Below are 18,656 nucleotides of genomic sequence, written 5' to 3'. Positions count from 1 at the left end.
GCTCCGCACCACGTGACCAACCACATGACCAGGTGTGGCCACGGTGGCCACGCTGAAGGCTCGAAGAGGTGGCGTAGTCTGTCTGTTACTGCCGGGAAGAAAGAAAAGGAACGTGCACAGACCTGCTCACTGGCTCAAGCCGAGCCACAATCGCTACCACGTGCAGATAGTAGGAGAGTTGAAAGATGGGATAGAAAGACAGGATAGAAAAGACGCGCTAAAGACAAGGCCGATCCCGGAGGTAGTGCAATACCGGGCCAACCGGTGGCGGGAGTGAAGCATCCTTCAAACTCACCGCCACATTTCCAAAAATAAGTCCAACTTAGACCCGTAACAGATACTCTACGGGTCCGGACAATCCAGGTGGCGTAGTGTAGCTATCGCTGCAAAACTAAAAAATTGGAGGAAGCTTAAGCTTCGTCTTTACGAGCGCGACGCGAGAGTGTGTTGCAGCGTTGCCAAGGAGTCCACGGAACGCCATGGTCCGTTTGGCGCGACGCCTTTCCCGTTGGACAATTTAAGGAAAGGAAATGACGCCTATCTCAATTCTCGGTGGACACCGAAACCGCACCGTAAGGAAAGGAGTATTTTCGACGCTCGGTGTGCCGGCAGTTACAACTACGCGCTACGGTAAACATTAGGTTTGCAGCTGCTTCGAAAGAGCTTGAATTCATTGGAAGCCCTCTTGGGAAGTGCAAACCGTAGAATGTATGATAACGGCGCCTGCAAACAATGCGAAGCGCGTTCCTTCTCCCCGTGTATGTTTCCCGGTAAAGATTACGGTTGCATTTTCGTGTCATCGTTGTAAGCAAAAAACGCCAGGCTGAAAATTGAATGCAAAAAACATATCTCCATTGAAATCAGGAATACAGCACACAACTCAACATAACATTTCAGTTGTCTCGTGTTTCACTCTTTGTGGAGCCACATGTGTGAATTTTCAAGTGACGTCGCAATGGGTAATTGGGTGTCGTTTTACAGCTTCGCTGTCCAAACTTCTTCACAGCGTGGATTGGAGCCACAATTTTTTGGTCGTTGCGCTTTTTTCGTGAGCGTCTTGACGGGCGTTGCTTCCACGCGAGCTGGTTTGTCATGACACCCGTATCGTAGACCGGCAACGCTGTAGTATCCAAAGCAACGCACAGAGGCCTGCTGTAAAAATCAGACACGTACCCCACTTTCACGCTGTGTTACGGATAAAGCAGAACAAGCAGATGAATAGCTTACGATCGGTTAAAACCGGTGCCGTGACGTTTTTATGGGGTTTTTACGGCTCGGTAACATTTTTATGGCATTTAAAAAAGCACTGAACACTAACCGTTCAGCGCTGTTTTCAGCGTAAAAATAAACATCGCTGCCTCAGTAAAATCCGAAAGCTACACTCGAGAGACTGTGACATATATGCGACCGCCTAATTTAAAACATCTTCTGCACCGCACGCCCTTCGACGAGTTGTCCCGACTTGCTCATCCGACGTCGTTCTACGAGTGTGAAACTGCGCAGCAATCCCCAGCTTCATCTTCTGAACCGCGAAAACGGACGTCACGCAATTCAGAAGCCCGATATCGGCAAGACGTCATCCGTTCTCACCGCGCGCACTTTTCACGAACTTTAGTTGCTGGCAGGATGCATCGATCAGAGCGAAACCGATTCCGCGAAGGCCTTCTCACCACGCAACAGAGCGACGAGCTGTCCGTCCGTCCGCCACCGTTGCACGCTATTCCAGAAGCCCGTCACAAAGACCGGATGCTGGGCGCAACGATGGCAGGTGTAAAGGTACACTCACGCGATCCATCTCTGGTTGCGCGCAGCATGGCTTCACGAGTCGGGTGCCTCACGTGAACGCGGCAGCACGCGACTCCTTATATAGTGAGGGGCTCATGTAAGAATCGTGAGGAAAGCCGCTGCCCCCTTTTCTTAAACCCAAACTCCTTGTCCTATCAGTCATGACAGCGGCCCGCAAACGAAGCACCATGGCGCCGGGCGGAATGGTTCAATACATAAGGTCGCAATGCGTTCCCACGCAAATCGGCGAAACTGAAGCGCCAAGCGAGGAAAAATTGCAAATTATTGCTGCAGATGAGTTTGCCGCTGGCTATTTTTGACCCGAATCTGGTTCCGAACGCCATTATGAGTCTCATTCCTTCTCAATACCAGTGCAGCGGTGAATAAATTGCAGCCATTATTTTTATGGAATAAATGTCGTATCTTGGCCTCGACACATCCCTGTTACCCCGACACCTGCCCGTCGAACGACATTTGTGCTCGTTGCCAACATTCTCTGCTGGGGTCGTAGTTTTTAACGATTGCTTTCCAGATTTATTGATCCGTCCTTCTTACACTGACACCTCACGAACTTATTGCGCAAGCCGCATTGAAAAAGAGGCCTGTCCGCATTTGGTTTCAGTCTCGCAAGCTGTTTTGCTGTTTGTTAATTTCAGGAGCTTACATCTTTCAGCACAGCAATATATACTCTCCTTCGTTAAATCATCTGGGCCTGCTAGTCGCATCTTAACATCTGAAATGGTGCAGTTTCTAGTGATAACATCATATAGTACATAGAATATACATGGAGTTGGCCCTTCCAGCGCATACGTTTCTACATAAGCTTTTATACACAAGCATAGACTAGCATGGGCTTCAGTTTTTATGTAGAAATAGGGAACGCGAGGACTTGCATGGAAAAATGGCAAGCCTTACACAGCGCGATGCATGCACCCGCCGCGGTCGCTCAGTGGTTAGTGCGCTCGGCTACTGATCCGGAGTTCCCGCGTTCGAACCCGACCGCGGCGGCTGCGTTTTTATGGAGGCAAAACGCTAAGGCGCCCGTGTGCTGTGCGATGTCAGTGCACGTTAAATATCCCCAGGTGGTCTAAATTATTCCGGAGCCCTCCACTACGGCACCTCTTTCTTTCTTTTTTCTTTCACTATCTCTATTCATTCCCTTACGGCGCGGTTCATGTGTCCGCCGATATATGAGACGGATACTTCGCCATTTCCTTTCCCCAAAAAACAAAACGATGCATACTTGTGCAGGTGATCTTTGTTTATTTCTTAGTACAACAAATTTTATACCGTAACTGGATTCATAATGTTACACGGTGGCAAGCCGAAAGACATTAGGGAACAAGAGAATATAAATGTGTATATTTAATGGCTTTCCATTCTAGCGCGAGCTCTCCACACGGCGCCACTGGCCACGCCGCCATCTTCTCTTGTACCGATATTATCTTTTTTTCCTCTCTCTCTCTACCAACCACAACTGCCCAGCGCAGCAGCAGTTTGCCGTGCGGTCGCAGCCACGTGCAGCCCGTGTGCCGCCCAGTCTCTTCCTCCCTTCTGGTAGAGCCGTTCGTGCTGCTCTTGTTTCTAAATTATGACCCAACTTACTGCGTTAGGTAAGAGGAACGAAAAGAAGTGCTAGAAGCGTAAATCCTTACTAATGAGATCCCGAAACAGGCTTATTTCATATCATCTTACAGTTATATACAGAAGAGCTCGCTAGAATGTAAACATCTAGAAACCGCGAGCAGCCAGGAAACTTACTTCCTTGAGGAGCAGCCTTCTTTTGAGCGGTTGTTTACCCATGGAGATAATCGCTCCAGCTTCTCGGTAGGGCCGCCACCGAGCGCTTCTGAGGCGGAAATCGATTAGCGGCTCTTTACGTACAAACACCCGAAGAACAGGTCTTCTCGATCTCAGCGTGGAGTACTGCGTTCTCACGACTTCTGTTCTCGTTCAGGAGTTTGGACTCGGAGGTCAATTTGATGAGACTTCAGTGAGGTGCAGGCACGGTGGCGCGCTGACACGAAAGAATATACGTTCGGAAATCGATGCAAGTGACAGTTGGGAATGGCTAGTGCTGGCGAAAGCGAACGCCGCTTCCTTTTTACGAAGTTTAACGGACGCACGTACAATACGAAATTCTTCAGTTCTTAAGTTGGAAAGAAAACTTCCGTTGCCGTTAGACTTCGCTCAGTATTAAAGAGCGCACTTCACGGTTTACCACGACAGTTGTCCTGTGTTTTGGCTTGCGAACTTTTTAGAGGAGCTTGATTGTGCACACGATGATGATGATGCTTTGTAAGGGTGCAAGGGCAACGTGCCCTAAAGCCGTGTAGCCCAGAGTGTTTTGCTCTAAAAAAGTGGGGATAAAGACTTATTCTCGAAGCATTTGTTCCTACAGAAGCGAAGCAACAGGCCAGGAAGAAGCTTGTGGGCATTGAATAACCAGTGGGTTACCGGCAGCACTGGGGAACGAATCCCGCACTTCCCACAAACGAGCGAACGCTCAAACCGCTAGTTCCCCGCTGCAGTATTGTGCATACGATAGGTGGCGGTTTTGTCTCACAGCCAACATCTATTGTTTTCTTCATTTATGAGCTAATTAGAAGTTCGCCCTAAAATGAACTTTACCAGTAAGACCCGCCGCGGTGGCTCAGTGGTTAGGGCGCTTTGCTACTGATCCGGAGTACTTGGGTTCGAACTCGACCACGGCGGCCACGTTTCGATGGAGGCGAAACGCAAAGGCGCCCGTGTGCTGTGCGATGTCAGTGCACGTAAAAGATCCCCAGGGGGTCGAAATTATTTTGGAGCCCTCCACTACCACAACTCTTTCTTCCTTTCTTCTTTCACTCCCTCCTTTATGCTTTCCCTTACGGCCCGGTTCAGGTGTCCGCCGAGATGTGAGCCAGATACTGCGCCATTTTCTTTCCCAACCGACCGACCGACCGACCGACCGACAAGTATAGTTTGTGTTCGGGCGAGTTGGTTGAAAGGACAGAAGAGAAGCCAGGAAAGATGTTCAATACGGTTAGGCGCAGTTTCTCGTAAAGCTATGCAGCGCCAGTAATTTACTCCAGTGCTGAACTTTGCCAGACTTAGCATGCTGTCACAGCCACAATTCGGTAAATAAAGCTTAGGCTTAGAGGTCACAGTCACGACAGCTTCTCTAGCAGCCAGCCAGCTCAGAAAGGAAGCCTCTTAGATGAAAAATCGCCCGATATTCGGTTCTTCGTATCACTTAATAAAATTGCAAGGACACGCGTGCTCACACATTCATGCATGCGCAAGTTCAACGAACGAATTCAGGGCGCAGCGTTTCAGCTGCCATTATCGCGGATCGAAGCCTGCGCGTCACCAGCGTATAGCGTGGGTATCGGGGACCGAACGACGTGACACTTTATGCGCGTCGTTGGGAAAAGCACACAGAATCAAAAGTCGCACCTTAACCGTGAAGGGGTGGAAAAGGTCGTGCGCTCGTGCTCTGGGGTCCCCTACGCTGAGGGAGCAACACGGGAGCGTGGTTTTTCGATCGCGTCGGGGCCGGCTGCGCGCGCGGCTCGGCGGAGGCGCACGAAGATTGATACCCTGTTCAAATTTTGAAACGTGCCGTCGCCCAGGACCACTTCGGGTAATGAAACACCTTAAGGTGTCCGGGCCTCTGGACTGCGTTTCCGTTTCCTCGGGGGCTCAGCGACCCGGCTCCTTGGGGCCGGCTGCGCGGAGAGGTGGGTCCTGGCACCACCGCGTGCCCCCTCGCTGCCCTTCTAATCCAGCAAAGGCAATAAAGGACCGCCAACAACAGACGCCGGTATACAACTGGCCACCTCCGCACCCCTCTTTCCCATATCGAGCGATCTGGCTGGTTGCCCGGTGGCCGCCAAAACGAGTATATGGGCCCCAATACTGCAGGACTCTATTACGCCTGCTCGGGTGAGGATAGAAGAAGGGGGAAGGGGGGATGTGTCGATAAAAGACGTGCCGGCGAAGCAGCAGGCTGAGCGGTATTTGGAGCGAAATTAAAATCGGAAAGTCGGCAACAAGTCGACGGCTGTGCTTAAGATTTTGCTTATTATACTAGTCATGTCTATACAAGGTCGCACAGCTTCGGGTCTAAGAGCGCAGATGTAGTGTGGACGTCCGCGAATAAAGGCCATGATCCAGTCCTCACGAAACGTTTGTTCACATCTTAGCTACTGCTGAACAAAGGGAAGTCTGCAACGTAAGAACTAATGTTCCGCTGTTATTTCGCGCTTTGTACTTGGCAGTGAAGGCAAATTATGCAAGCTCAATTTTGTCACTGCCCTGTCTTACTAATCGCTGATATGAGAGATCTGAAAAAAAAAAACAACAAGGGGGGGGGGGGGGGGCGCTGCGTTGCCAAACATAAATATCACATGTTTTTGTCAACATCTTTCACATACGAGGATGATTAGATCGCATCTGCTTCATTGAATATGACTATAAACTTCGTGCCGGTGCCAGCTTCAAGTGCAGCGAACCCAATGTGATTTCGCTAAGGACTCTGCTGGTTTCTTAGGCCTTGTCTCTACGAACAACAGAACACTATAAATTGGGTAAAGTGGCCATTGTTTATATCTCATTTCACCTAAGAATCCACAAGGATTCAAGTATCAGAGTATGCGGAGCTCGTAACAAAGTGCAACGACAGGACTAGGCATGAACGGCTAGACGACAGAAGAGAAAGAAGTGACACAGCTCTAGATAAATTGCGCGCTGACGTCACCGTGCGCTGGGAGGCGAGGAGCCCGGAACTGTCGCTCGCGCCAGAAGGAGAGCTGTAATCGTAGCGCACGTCTCGTAAGTCTCCCAGTTCTCTCTACCGCCATTAGTGGCGGGGAAATAATAAACGTGCTGCGGCACGCTATCGCCTTGCCTCGGCTGGTGCGAAGCCCGGAGGCACCGAGCTGCTCTCAGGCGTTTGCTGCGTGTGGGCCAGGCCCACTCGGCCAGGCGTCTCGTAACTCAAACGGCGCTCTCGAGCCCTTTCCTGTCGCCAAATATAACAATGCGGCCTGGGCCACTGAGGGAAGAAGAAAGAATTCACATAAGCCCGCAGCTCCTTTCAGAGGAGCTGCCCTCGAGGGATACTGACAACCACCTGAGTGTCGTCTATTCAGGGGCGTCATGCCTTGAAAGATATTCTTCGTCCTAAGTACATGTACAGTGTTACGTGCGATAGGTATGTCTTACTAGAGAATGTGCAAAATGCCTGGTTCTCGCCGGGTCTTTCATTCTTCACAGACGAAACACTGAAAAGAGGAGCTTTTGTTGGGTTACTTTGCTAGTGGACACGAAGGGAGTATTGTCGACACCATTAATTTTCTAGCATGGTCACTGATACACCGGGTTGTATATGTACTTATAAGTCGCGTGCGTCGTTGCCAACGCATGGTCGTATCATCACAAACTTTCCTGTGGAAGGCAAGTCATTTGAGGCTTGCACATAGCGATAGGGATACTCGTGCCTGTGGGTGCTATAGTTTATAACTTGCAAACAATCTTCCAATATGTGAATTTGGTGTTTTGTTAATGACGGAGGGAGTTTCAGTTTATTATCGCTATTCAGGCAGTAATACTGCACTGTACGATTGAATATACGCGTCATAATAATACGGCGGCAAGTTTTAGTAAAGGAGATGCATCTTTGTACATTATCCTATGAGACAAATTAAGTTCGAAGCACGGCCGTGTTTCCCGCCGAAACCGGGAGGGCGCACAGGAATTGTTTGCTTTGGAATGCTCTTTCATGCTCTTAAATTTCCTACACTAACTGCTTTTAAGGCCACCTAGCGGCTAGGATCGGCAACTAGGTGCTTCGTGTACGAGTGCTTATTATTATTTTTGTTTTTACTTAGAAGAGCAGAAAGTTGGGCAAATTGGTTGCGATATATGGCTGGTAAAGCGCGAAAGGAAAACACAGACGACAGAGAGAACGACACGGAGAGGCGTAAACTCGCAAGTGAAGTTTATTCGAGAAGACTTTCTTGAATAAACTTCAGTTGCGAGTTAGAACCTGTCCGTGTCATTCTTTCTGTCGTCCATGTTTTCCTTTCGCGCTTTACCAGCCATGCGAGTCCTTATTTATATGAGATTTCCACTTGATTACTCCGTGTACAAGCGCCGGGAGTAATCATGATAGCCGTTGAGGCAGTTACCCAATCAAGAGAACGAAAAAGAAGGACGCCGACCAATGAAAAACTGAACGCGCGAAAGGAAAGGCTGCGAATACGGGTCTTCACTAGCAATAAGACAGAGCAAAAAAAAAAGTGCCCCATAACGCGGATATTTGTTGCCTTAATTCAGTAGCCTTTATCTGTATCTAAATTACAAGACAGAGTTGAGCAAAACACGGACATAAAATGGCTTGACAGAAGCCTGCAACCCTCTGTGCACCAAAGATTTAGGTCGCACATGAAAACCCATGAAATAAAACGCACACAACTGCATGACTACACAACTACAAAAAACTAAAAGAACTGAAATTTAAATAAGAGAAATTAAACGGTGTTTTCTTGAGAAAAATAAAGCCCATGGTGTCGCAACGTACCTCACACGATATTTATAAATGCCTGTTTTGTCGATTTAAGAAGACAGACACAAAAACATCTTCATTCCATTCTTGATGAACGCTCTTTGAGTGACTACATATTTGATTTTTCTGAAGCTTTTGACCGAGTCTCTCGGGAACTACTATACTTTAATCTAAGTAAATCAAAGTTCGACGCTAACGCAGGTTTGTTGTTGCACTCTTTCATTGGTAACCGATCCCAATTTATAGCAGCAAATAACGTGGATTCTCTTTTTCTCTCCTGTTGGTTCTGGTGTTCCTCAGGGTTCATTCCTGGGCCCCTGCTTCTCCTCTAACACATAAATGATTCAGCAACAAACCTTAGTTAATCAATAAGTCTCTTCGGAGATAATTGCGTTGTCCACCGCAAAATAACAATGAATGTGACATTTCTATTTCACTGTCTGATACTGAGCGCATAACTAAATGGTGTTAATTGGGGAATATGAAGCTAAACATTAATAAGCGTTAGCATATGCGTGTCACTCGTGTCAGTACAACAGTTCCTACTTACTGCCTTAACAATATACTTCTAGTGTGTGCACATTCTTATAAATATGTGGTTGTTCACGTGTCCAATAACTTGTCATGGAAAGCGCATATCAGTTACCTACTAAACAACCTTAACCGCACGTTTGAATATCTTTGGTGAAGGTTTTCTTTTCGTCCAAGCTCGCTAAAACTACATGTTTATAAAAACCTGGTTCTTCGAAACTAGGATATCAAGTCTCTGTCTGGTAACCAGACGCAGAATCACTCATCACCGAAATGGAAATCGCGCATCTCGTTTTATACAGTGCAATCATCATCGGACGTCTATAGCATAACAGTAGTAAAAACCAGCCTGCCACTTTCGCTCCTCTCGCACATAGAAAAATGCTTCGTCTTAGTTTATTGCCTACATACGAAGTAAGCTAACAGTTACAGAAACAAAGAAGTACAAGGGAATGTTTCTATTTTTTTTATTTTGTGGTGTCAATAAATGCTAAATTAATAGTGTAACTATTTCGTTGATGAACGATAATTGATTAAACTGACCGGTGTGCGGTGCTGTAATGAGCACAAGACGCGAAATTCGCAGGTCGTGGGTTCGGATCCCACCGGTGGCATGTTGTTTTTCTTCTTCTGCTTTCTAAAGAAATATTTTTCAAGTGATAAAATAGTTGCACTATTAATTTACCATTGATCGACAACACAAACTTAAAAAAAACTTGAAAAGTTTTCTTGTGCTACTTGGTTCCGGTAACTGTTGGCTTCCTTCGTATGTATGTCCTAACGAGCCCAGCCTTTAACTCCCCTTGTCTGCTTTATTGTATGCAGTTTTTTTTAAACCATAACCTGCATCTCAAACACAACCTTCTAACACGACCGTCCTAGATTTCATCACACATTGTTCACCGTGGCTGTCCATGGCTGTGCAGGTCCATGGCTGTGCAGTCTTGTATTGGCAGTTGGTTTTTTTCTTTTTCATGACGTTTCTGTTCTCCTTTGGCGTTACTGATTTGATGATCGCCTCGCAACCCGGACTACATGTATTCTTTTTTAATTTCTTCTTACTGCGTGCTATTTGCTGTTCGGTTTTGATATTGCGTGATACTGTTGGGTCTCATTTCATACTCTTGATTTTGACGGCGCGCCTATGAATAACACTGTGGCGCAAAAAGCCATTTAGTTTGTTTTGTCATTTTTTGGCGCTTTGCTTGTGTGTTTTGATGTAACCCGCTCCTCTCTTCAATGCTATTAAGCTCTGTGAGCATGTAAATAAATAATAAAATGAACAAAAGAAAGTAGAGGCAGGGAGGTTAACAGGGCAGTGCCCTGTTGTCTACTCTACATGGGGGAGAGGCATAAGGAGGGAAAGAGAAAGAATGAGCATTCAGTTCACTTCGTAGTATGGAACGTGTCCGTGTTCAGAAGAAATCTACTTCTTTTATGTATATGTGATAAGATATCTTTATCTATTATATTCAGTCGGAACTGGAATCGCAAGTACAAAAGATAAATTTTGCCTTCAATACAATTTTCTAGTTGTGAATATACTCCTCATCTCTATTAATTACAGGTGGTGTCAGCCATTGTATACTTTTCGAAGTGAGTTGGTAAACTGGTGTCCTATTTCAGCTATTTTGAACGCTCTAGACAAGTGAAGGGTTTTAAAGAGGATTTCATCTATATTGACAGGCTCAAAATGAAATAGTATTACAACATCCTTGAATACTTGTTATTGAAAGACGCTGGTGTTATTGTCGATCCTTTTGAGCAAACAAGAATGTTTTATATATTTTAGCAATCTAACGAATTGAGAAATACGATTCAATTTGAAATCGGTAAAGATGCTTGACGCACTTTAATCAGGGAATGCTAAACTGCTGAAGGAAATCAAAATTGGTTCAGTAGTTAAAGGTTTATTCTGGAAGTATTTTTCAACGCTCTGAAGGAATCGCGTCGACCATCGTAGATACCCAAAACTAAGGCCGCGCTTGTCTGCATAACGGCTGTGGTTTGTGACGTCGGGCGAGCCTTGTCAACGACCCGCGGGCGAGCCTAGGACCTTAAGAACAGGGGAGTTCCTTCGTATACCTGGGATTTCAACTTCTTTGCTACGAGAGCACTATGACGCGGCAATAAAACCTCCGCCATAAAAATTGCGCAGAATACTTGGACGTTCTACAACCTTGTATTTGAAATATTCCGCATATATGTGGATAAGTTCAAAGGTTGATAACTTTTGGTAACTGTGCACATCATGGGTAATTACAAGATACTCCTACCGGCCGAATCTTGGTCGTCAGCGCTCATGGCACGGGCTCTGGGCGCGTAGGCTTCGTTTATTTGGTTTCGCATATTGTTTTTGTTTGCATGGCGTCGTCCACTAAGTTATCTGCGTATTCGGAAAGTTCTGCAGAAGCGAGTGCTGTCGGCTAGTAAGGAATGCGCTATAACCAGTGTATGCAGAATGCAGGGGCGTCTAGCAGCTTGTCGCTTTTTATTCGAATGCTATGCTGCTATGCTATTGCTGTGACAAGCTGCAAACACTTTGAAAACAGTGGGAGAACACCACCATGCGCAGGCAACAAGTAGCTGCAAGCATGCATCTGTAGCCCCCTGAAAGCGGTGATCCCCAGTTACCGTATCAACGGTGACGCCTCTTGTAATGGCAGTACAGTCGTGCCCCGAAAATACGACCCCAGATAATATAGTCGACTCGAGTTGTGGGCAGTTTTTCTGGGGACCATACTTTTTTCAGAGTATTTACGCCTCATTAATATGAAAACTCGCTGTCCGCACAATGGACAGGGTGAAAATGCACGGAGCCCATTGTGACCCATGCATTTTTGTCCAGTTGATATGGACAGCGATGAGAACAAAATCCCGAGTGCCTCTACAAGATGTCCCGCCCCTTAAAATTTCAGTGCAGAATGCCAGCGAAAGGCAGGCTAATGTGCAAGTGCCTTAGATGTTGCCTTTCTGTGTGTGCATGGTTTCATGCTTTACAGTGGTAAGGTGCCAAGTCGACGCACCTTATCGTTTGCCACATTGGACGACTGTTCGCGAAAAAGAATTATCTGTATGCTCCGTTGAAAACCACATTCAGCAGTTGTCAGCCGAGTGAGTACAGAGTTTTTGGAATTGCGTACAGTCGCGGTAGGAGATACTTCATCACATCAAGAGGCCCTATCATCCGTCTCATGGATCACTAGAGGCTTCAAACGTGCTTCAACCTAAACCAAACCGTCTTTTTTTTCAAAATAATGGCAACCAGAATAATTCACCTGAGCTGCTAAGATTACCAAATTTCCACTCCACTGCCGCCACTGTGTTTAGAAGGAGTCTGTAATCACAAAACTATCTTTAAATCTCTGTTATCGTTTTTTATAATCTATTTTTACGGGCGACTCGCTTTATAAACACTTTTGCTCGGCAACCAAAGTGTCAACATTAACGAGGCACGTCTGTATACGGTGGCGGTATGCGGTAAATAACGCTAGGCTTAAACGCACTGCTGAAATGCTCCGATGTCAAGTAGCGCTGGAGACATCTTGTCGTACGAGTTATTACTTCATTTAGGCCCGTTCTGAGCGATCCTGAGCAGCATTATGAATTACTGTAAACAAAGAAAGAAAGTGGTATGTGCTTTCTGCTGGAAATGTCTCGGGTTTTCAACCTGATAGCATCCCAGGACTTCGAGGCATGTGAGTGATTTTGCATAGATGACCTCTATACGGACTGAACGCAAATACTAGAGAAACCACAATAATAATAAAAAACACTTTGGAACACCGAGAGCCTATCTCCATGTTTTTGATTATGTCATGTTTCTGCTTAAGCCTTTACTTTATTCTTTTGAAATGAACAGAACTCTGCGTGAAAACGCCGAGGAAATTAAATTTAATGGTACAACCAGCAGTGGCTCCAACCGTCGCTTTAGGGCCGCAAAAAACCCTTCAGAAAGGTCTTAAGTAACCCACAGCGTTTCATTCAAAGGTGTTGTTGGAAACTTTATTACACACAGGGGAGTTTAGGAAGCGCAGGTCCTTGGGCCCTCGCCCCACTGCACTCAAACGTTCATGTCCCGAAGGCTCATGACGCTGGCAGCCCAACCTGTGGCGATGGCTTGCTTGGCCGGGTCCTCGGAGCGCAGTAGGGTCTCCCAAGCCTTCCAAGTGGCAAGGTGCTCCAGGCCCCGCGGGGGAGGGTCCGCCGGGCAGAGGAAAAGGACATGATCGAGAGTGGCTTTGGGGTTGTGGCAGAGGGTACAGGAGGGGTTTGTGTCGACTTGGTGATATCGCGACCGTATATGAGGGTAAGGTGCGTGTTTGGAGCCGCCTCCAAAGTGTCTGATGATAATTGTCGAGGGAGGGATGGGGGGGGGGGGGGTACAGCTGACGCTCGGCTTTGCAGGCCTGCGTCAGTTCACTGAAGGAATGCATGCGCTCCCGTGGGATCCCCAGATCGGAGGCCGCCGGTGCCCGGTTGAGACAACCTCGGGCTAAAGCGTTGGCAGCCTCGTTTCCGGGATTCCCGGAGTGGGCAGGCACCCATATGAGCTGAAATCCAGGGTTCGACGGAAACCCGTCTGGTCGGGTATGTTCATGGCGGAAAATCTTCAAGCGCCGACCAATCGTTAAAAAGGATGACATTTCGGCCCCGGCTTACGGGGGCCTTGTTCACAATGAAAGACAGGAGTGAAGGTAGGTTATATAGGTTTCATGGTATGACGCAAGCAGCGGGAGTATATCGGGGGTAGATTGCCTTCGTTGCGATTAAGCGTGTTTGCCGTCGTCTGAATATAAAAAAGATTCTAGGTAAAGCCTTGTCGTCTTGCTCTTTTCTTTTACGATTATCTTCGCGCCGTCCCAGTCGATGTCATGGCCCTCGGAGATAGCATGATCAGCCAGTGCGTTTGTTGCCACGACTTGTTCTTGACATCATTTTGGTGCTGCTGGAATATTTTCCGAAAATCACCTGTTTCCCCGATATAGACATGCTCACAATCAGCGCAGGGAACCCTATACACGATGCCCGGGAACTTCTCCTTCTTTATCTTGTCTTTCACTGTAACCAACGCGTGTCGCAGCTTCTGCGTGGGTACATGTGCGACGTCTACTTAGTACGACTGGAATATGCGGGATAAACTTTCACTTACTCCGGGGACGTAGGGTATCGGAATCCTTTTCTTCTCTCGCTGGGGTTGTTGTGGCGGCGGATGAGCTAGGCGATTCTCGGATTTTTTAATAAAAGAACTGGGATAGCCCGAAGCCATCAGGTCGCGGCGAACGGTGTCCAGATCTGTCTTTTTCTCTTCCAGCGTAGAGCAGAGGTTCTCCGATCGGCGGACATGCGAGGCAACAACAGACTTCTTGTGACAGGTCGGGTGTACGGAACTGAAGTTGAGGTACATGCCAGTGTGCGTGTTCTTCCGGAATACACTGAATGATATTCCAGGGCAGTCGCGTTTCACCAGAACGTCCAAAAAAGGCAGACGGCCATCTACTTCCTCTTCCGTGGTAAACTGTATGGCCGGTTCCATGCTGTTCAGGTGTGGACGACTGTTTCTGCATAATCAAGAAATCGGCTGTGAGTACATTCCCTTTGCACCTGAACAGCATGGAACCGCCATACAGTTTACCACGGAAGAGGAAGTAGATGGCCGTCTGCCTTTTTTGGACGTTCTGGTGAAACGCGACTGCCCTGGAATATCATTCAGTGTATTCCGGAAGAACACGCACACTGGCATGTACCTCAACTTTAGTTCCGTACACCCGACCTGTCACAAGAAGTCCGTTGTTGCCTCGCTTGTCCGCCGATCGGAGAACCTCTGCTCTACGCTGGAAGAGAAAAAAGATAGATCTGGACACCGTTCGCCGCGACCTGATGGCTTCCGGCTATCCCAGTTCTTTTATTAAAAAATCCGAGAATCGCCTAGCTCACCCGCCGCCACAGCAACCCCAGCGAGAGAAGAAAAGGATTCCGATACCCTACGTCCCCGGAGTAAGTGAAAGTTTATCCCGCCTATTCCAGTCGTACGAAGTCGACGTCGCACATGTACCCACGCAGAAGCTGCGACACGCGTTGGTTACAGTGAAAGACAAGATAAAGAAGGAGAAGTTCCCGGGCATCGTGTATAGGGTTTCCTGCGCTGGTTGTGAGCATGTCTATATCGGTGAAACAGGTGATTTTCGGAAAAGATTGCAGCAGCACCGAAATGATGTCAAGAACAAGCGCGTGGCAACAAACGCACTGGCTGATCATGCTATCTCCGAGGGCCATGACATCGACTGGGACGGCGCGAATATAATCGTAAAAGAAAAGAGCAAGACGACAAGGCTTTACCTAGAATCTTTTTATATTCAGACGACGGCAAACACGCTTAATCGCAACGAAGGCAATCAACCCCCGATATACTCCCGCTGCTTGCGTCATACCATGAAACCTATATAACCTACCTTCACTCCTGTCTTTCTTTCATTGTGAACAAGGCCCCCGTAAGTCGAGGCCGAAACGTCATCCTTTTTAACGATTGGTCGGCGCTTGAAGATTTTCCGCCACCCATATGAGCTGCATGTGGCGGGGCGGCTGTGCGGCGAGGGAGTTATAAATGCGAAATGTAGGGACGTGAACTCTCCCTCGGGCGGAATTTAGTATGGCAGTATTAGAGCCCGATAGTATATACCGGGCCTCCGTGCGCGTGAAAGCTAGGGCAATAGCGGCCTCCTCAGCCTCCTCCGAAGTGGCAGTTGGGGATATGTGAAAGGTGGCAATCGGTTGTAGGGAGTGGTTCGGGATGGCTACAACCGCGTCCTCGCCTGTGCATGCGGCATACACCCACACGGCATCCGGTTCCATGCCATAGTGCTTGTGGAGCGCCCGTGCGCGAGTTCTGCGGCGGGGTTCGTGGTAGGTGGGGTGCATGTTTTGGGGGAGAGGTTTAATAAGTAGTTCGCGGTAAATGTGGTGGGGGACCTGGAGCTGTGTGGGATCCGTGGCTGGTATCCTGATGCCGAGGGTGTGCAGGATGTGTCTGCCGGTGGTGGTTCGCGCGAGACGTATGTATTGCGTCAGTCGGTGGGCCTCGATAAGCTCACCTGTCGTGTTGTGTAGGCCTAGCTGGAGGAGTTTTTCGGTTGAGGTATTTAGGGGTAGGTGTAGTGCTGTCTTAAATGTTGTTCGGATCATGGCACCCAGGGTGGAGATTTCTGTGCCCTGGAGTTTCAGGTAGGGGAGCGTGAAGAGAAAGCGGCTGAGGACGAAGGCATGAATGAGACGACATAGGTCATGCTCCTTCGTGACCCGGTGGTGTCTAGAAACTTGGCGGATTAGGTGAGATATCGACACAGCCATCTGCTTGAGTTTCTGGATGGTGAGAGTGTTTTTCCCGTTGTTCTGGATGTGAAGGCCCAGTACCCGGAGAGTGTGTACCTCCGGGATGTACCGGTTTTCCAGTTTCACGGCTATGGGGGCTGTGGGGCTGTTTCGGGATGTGGGGTGGAGTATGAGGAGCTCCAACTTGTCCGGAGAGCATGAGAGTCCGATACTCCGCGCATGTGTTTGGGTGAGGGTAGCTGCCGACTGCAGAGTAGTCTCCATGTCTCCATCACTGCCATGGGTGGTCCATAGAGTGATATCATCAGCATAGAGTGTATGCCGAAGGTGAGGGATTGTTTGTAGTTTGCGGGCAAGGGGGATGAGTGTGACATTGAAGAGGAAAGGGGAGAGGACAGATCCCTGGGGGGTGCCAACCCCACTAAGGGTGTATGGGCGGGATGTGTGGGGACCGAAGTGAATTGCGGGCGTGCGGTTAGTAAGGAATGCTTGAATATAGGTGCGCATACGTTCACCTATGTTCAAGGGGTAGAGCGCCGCCATGATCGCTTTATGGTCTAGGCGATCATAGGCCTTGGAGAGATCCAAGGCGAGGACAGCTTTAGAGGGGGTCAAAAATGAGGGGGTCAAAAATATCCTGTGTGAGCTGGAGCATGGCGACCTGTGCCGACAGGTGGGGACGGAAGCCCACCATGCTTTGCGGGCAGAGGTCTTGCTCCGTCATGTTTTAGGTGAGTCGGGCAAGTGCGACATGCTCCAAAAGCTTTCCCAGGCATGATTTTAGTGAGATAGGACGAAGATTTGCAGGTGTAAGCGGTTTGTGGGGCTTTGGTATGAATAAGATTTTGGCGTGCCGCCAGGATTGCGGAAGGGTGCCCTCCTGCCAGCATGTGTTTAAGTACCCCGTGAGCTGGGCAATCGACTGATCGTCTAAATTGCGGAGCATGCTATTGGGGATACGGTCAACTCCTGGAGTGGAGTTAGAGCGGAGAGTCAGGAGGGCCACTCTGACTTCTGCTTCCGTAATCTCCGCGTCGAGATTGGCATTCGGGGTGCCGGCATAGGAGAGCAGGGGGTTTTAGGTACCGGGAATTGTGTGTTCCTCAGTATGTCGATGAGTGCGTCGGGAGAAAGGTCGGTCCTGTGTATAAGGCGTGTGACGTGGTGTTGTGTGGCTGTTTTGGATTGCGTGGGGTCAGTTAGGTGACGGAGGAGTTGCCAACTGCGTTTGGAGGACAGATTGACAGCTATACTATCGCAAATCCGTCCCCAGTTGCATCGGCAGAGCTCCTCAGAGTGCTCAGTAATTTGTGTTTGCAGTGCGGCTAGCCATTTTTTAAGGGTTCGATTGAGCTTTTGCCCTTTCCAGCGCTCTAGGATGCTATGGTGGGTCTCCAATAGGTGGGCCAGGCGATTGTCGAGGGTGGGCGTACCTGGTGTGGTGTCAAGCGTTCGAGTGTGTGCGAAGACATCGTTCATGAGTGATGCCACCCACTGGTCCATGTCTGTAATGGGAGCGTCAGGAAGGGCCGCCCGTGCGGCGCGGACCGCATCCCAGTTGGTGAGTTAGTGTGTTAGGCGAAAGGTCGTTCTTTGTTTGTACGGTACTGTAACGGAGAGGATGTAATGATCGCTCCCTAATGTGTGGTGTGTTCCACGCAATACCCGCAAGGTTGCGGCTCAGTGTCAAGTCCAGGCTGGTGTCCGCGCTGACACTGTTGCCAATTCTCGTGGGAGTGTTGAAGTTGTTGTGTATTGTGAGGCGGAGCTGTTGTACCAAGGAGCAGAGTCGCCTTCCTCGTCTCGTGGTGGTGCGGTAGCCCTAGTCAGTATGCTGACTGTTGAAGTCCCCTACGATAATCATTGGATGTTTGCCTGCAATACGATGGAGATCGCGCAGTAGCGTTTCCAATGAAGCCATCGGATGACATGGTGTGTGGTATATATTTGCAATAAAAATAGATTGTGTGGAGTGTGCATCTGGTAAGATTTCTGCGATCACGCAGGGAGTTTCAGAGGTGATCGGATGCGTTTGGTGTGCAGTGGAACGATGTATGAGTGTGGAAGCCCTGGGTGTATTCGTTGCGTCCGAGTGAGCAGATGTGTAGCTGGGAAGTGTGGCAGGGGCATGTTCGTCCTGAAGGAGGAGGATGCGGCGCGTAGGAAGTGTGGGAGGAGGAGTTGGAGGGGTGCGCGCTTGCCCCGGAAGCGGCGGCAGTTCCATTGCAGAATCGATAAGGAATTAGGTGGTCGCCCTACCATACTCTAGCTTGGGTGGGGTGAGGGTAGGTGGGTTGGGTAGGGGGTTCTGTGGGGTAGGTGGGCGGGATTGATGGGGGGGGGGGATTTGGTAGGTGCAGCGAGGGAAGGGCCTTCTCTATTGTTTGGAGGCGGGTGTCGTACCGTCCAAGGCTCATCGCTAGGCTATGCACCATGCGCGTAAATGCCGCTTCAATTT

General features: G+C 48.7%; 1 pseudogene; it reads right to left on the bottom strand.

Moving 5' to 3' along the window:
• Positions 1 to 219: 219 nt before the first annotated feature.
• On the bottom strand, positions 220 to 381 carry LOC144116801 (U2 spliceosomal RNA; annotated as a pseudogene).
• Positions 382 to 18,656: the final 18,275 nt, after the last annotated feature.

This window comes from Amblyomma americanum, chromosome 1 (assembly GCF_052857255.1).
Source record: "Amblyomma americanum isolate KBUSLIRL-KWMA chromosome 1, ASM5285725v1, whole genome shotgun sequence".
Lineage (NCBI taxonomy): Eukaryota > Metazoa > Arthropoda > Arachnida > Ixodida > Ixodidae > Amblyomma > Amblyomma americanum.
Note: the sequence above shows the minus strand (reverse complement) of the source record. Positions and strands in the feature narration are given on the sequence as shown.